This window comes from Octodon degus, unplaced genomic scaffold, assembly GCF_000260255.1.
Source record: "Octodon degus isolate 3935 unplaced genomic scaffold, OctDeg1.0 scaffold00035, whole genome shotgun sequence".
In the NCBI taxonomy this organism is placed as follows: Eukaryota; Metazoa; Chordata; class Mammalia; order Rodentia; family Octodontidae; genus Octodon; species Octodon degus.
The window spans coordinates 15,960,194-15,963,109 of NW_004524611.1; the positions used below are offsets into that span (position 1 = coordinate 15,960,194).

General features: G+C 42.2%; 1 protein-coding gene across 1 annotated transcript in view; it reads left to right on the forward strand.

Annotated features, from left to right (window-relative positions):
- The window catches only part of Actl6b (actin like 6B), a 13,920-nt gene that overhangs the window by 2,672 nt on the left and 8,332 nt on the right, over positions 1–2,916 (forward strand). The gene's annotated exons all lie outside the window — the stretch shown is intronic.

The following is a 2,916-nucleotide window of genomic DNA, read 5'->3' on the forward strand; positions in this document are numbered from 1 at the left end:
AATAAAAATTAAAAAAAAATAAATAAATAAAGTCAGCAACTTTTCTCCTGTTTAGCTAAGTTTTTGCATATTTTTCTTCCATACATCTGAATAACACAAATCCCTGCATGGCTTTGCAAAATTTGGGGCATTTTCTGTGAACTTTCTTTCTTTCTTTTTTTTTTTTTGCAGAACTGAGAATTGAACTCAGGCCCTTGCGCTTGCCAGGGAAGCGCTTATTCTACTAAGCCATCTCCCTGGCCCCTGTGAACTTTCTACTATAGGAATAAACTCCATCAGAAGACAGGACACATGTTTCTCATTGCCCACCTTTAAATACAATTGCATTTAAAAAATTTATTTAGGTGTTGGGAATTGAACTCAGGGTGTCACGCTTGCCATGCAGGTGCAGTGCCACTGAACTTCATCTCCAGCCCCACATTTTAGACTTTTTAAATTTATTTGGTACAAGGTCTCACTATGCAGTTCAGACTTGTAGTGATCCTCCTGTCTCACCCTCCCACAGCGCTGGGATTACAGGCATACACCACCATACCTGGTTTCAGTGGTCGGCATGGTATGTGGTACTAGGGATTGAATTTGAGTCTTCTTCTTCTTCTTCTTCTTCTTCTTCTTCTTCTTCTTCTTCTTCTTCTTCTTCTTCTTCTCCTCCTCCTCCTCCTCCTCCTCCTTCTCCTTCTCCTTCTCCTTCCTTCTTCCTTCTTCCTTCTTCCTCTTCCTCTTCCTCTTCTTCTTCCTTCTTCCTTCTTCCTCTTCCTCTTCCTCTTCCTCTCCTTCTCCTTCTCCTTCTTCCCTCTTCCCTCTTCCCTCTTTCTTCTTCCCTCTTTCTTCTTCTTCTTCTTCTTCTTCTTCTTCTTCTTCTTCTTCTTCTTCTTCTTCTTCTTCTTCTTCTTCTTCTTCTTCTTCTTCTTCTTCTTCTCAGGGATTGAACTCAGGACCCTGCACTTGCCAGGCAAGCACTTATTCTACTGAGCTATCTCCCCGGCTATCTCTCCTTGTTTTGCTTAGATTTCTACCCTCCTACTAACATGGCTTTGTTATTTATCAGTGTTCTCTATATTTTATCAAGACATTAATTAGATAAACTTATATTAATTCTATTTTCTTGAAAAAAATCTCTCTAGGAGCCCCCTGACCTGTTTCACTTTAGACTAGTAACCCTCTATCCTGGGGACATGCTTGTCACCCCGATACCTCCCTTGATATCTCATTTTGGATAATCCTTGTCCCTCTCCTTTATCAGTAGAGGAGCACTTGGGCCTCCGCCACCTGTGTTGGAAGTCACTTTCTTGTACTTCACTCCTTTTCTCAATTTATTCTTTTGTTTTGTGAGCCAGATTCCCAGTTTAAATTAATCTTTTAAATTTAATAACTTAGTGGGCTGGTGAGATGGCTCAGTGGTCTAAAGCACCTACTTAGAACAAGCTTAGCAAAGCACAGGGACCGCGGTTCAATCCCCCAGCACCACATGCCAGCCAGCCCCGCCCCCTGGTGGGCTGAGCTGGCCACACACACACACACACACATAAATAAATAAAATAAATTTAAAAAAAATAAATTTAATAACTTAGGCTAGCATGTAGTTCAATGGTAGAGCACTTAGCTAGATGCATGAGGCCTTGGATGTAATCCCCAGTATTACATACACAAAAAAGAAAAAGCAAAAAAGAAACAAAACCAATCAACAATTCAGTGGGGTTCACGATGCTCTGCCTCCGGAATGACTAGCCAAAATGTTTGAATTTTCCCAAAGGAAAATCCATTTTCTCTTGAGCAATTATTCTCCACAATGTGATAATTTTTGTGTTTTGTGGTGTGTGTGTGTGTGTGTGTGTGTGTGTGTGTGTCTGTGTCTGTGCTGGAGCTCATTACACTGCTAATTACCCAGGCTGGGCTCAAACTTGTGTTCCTCTTGCCTCAGCCTCCCAGAGTGCTGGGACTGCAGGTATGTATTTACCTTTGTGAGGAATCAGCACCTGTTTTCTGCAGTGGTTGGACCATCTTGCTTTCCCACCAGCAGTGCAAACCGGTTCCAATTGCTCCACATTCTTGTCAACATTTATAATTTTGTGTTTTAATTATGCTCACCACTCCAGTGGGTGTGAAGTGATACCTCATTATGCTTTTCATTTGCATTTCCCTAGTGGCTAAAAATGTTTGATTTTCATTTCCCCAGTGGCACATCCTCTCGTGTGTGTGTGTGTGTGTTGGCTTCTGTGTGTCTACATCTTTTAAAATTGCCCATTTATTATAGCTTTTCTTGGATTGGGGGGAAGGAATAAAATTAAACCTTTGTATTCAATCTACCGTTGTTATCCAGAAACCCTCAGCCTTTTTGCGCCTGAGATGTTTAGAGTGGAAAAGAGGGAGGAATGGAGTTCTGAGCGGAGATTGGGGCATGTACTGTGATAAAGAGCACTAACCCAGGCATCGAAGGCCTGGGATTCCAGACAGTTCTGTCAAGAGCTCCACCTTGAAGTTTGCTTTCCTGTCCGAATTTTGTTTTTCTCAACTATATTTAGCATATGATCTTTAAAATTCTTTATATTTCTCACATTGTAAAGGTCTATGTGGCTGGACTTGGTGGCACATACCTGTAAGCCCTGTAATCCCACAACTCAAGAGGCTGAGGCAGGAGAAATACTGCAATTCAAGGCCAGCCTGGGCTACAAAGTGAGTTCTAGGCCAGCCTGAACTGCATAGCAAAACCCTGTTTAAAAAAGATGGGAAAGGGACCAGGGAGATAGCTCAGTATAATAAGCGCTTGCCTGGCAAGCACAAAGGCCTGAGTTCAATCCCGGGTTCCGCAAAAAAAGTCTATGTGGGTCAAGAGGCCTCCCTTCTTCATCTGTATGTGAGTGTGTGTGTGTGTGTGTGTGTGTGTGTGTGTGTGTATCATGAGCATGTGCATTTTCA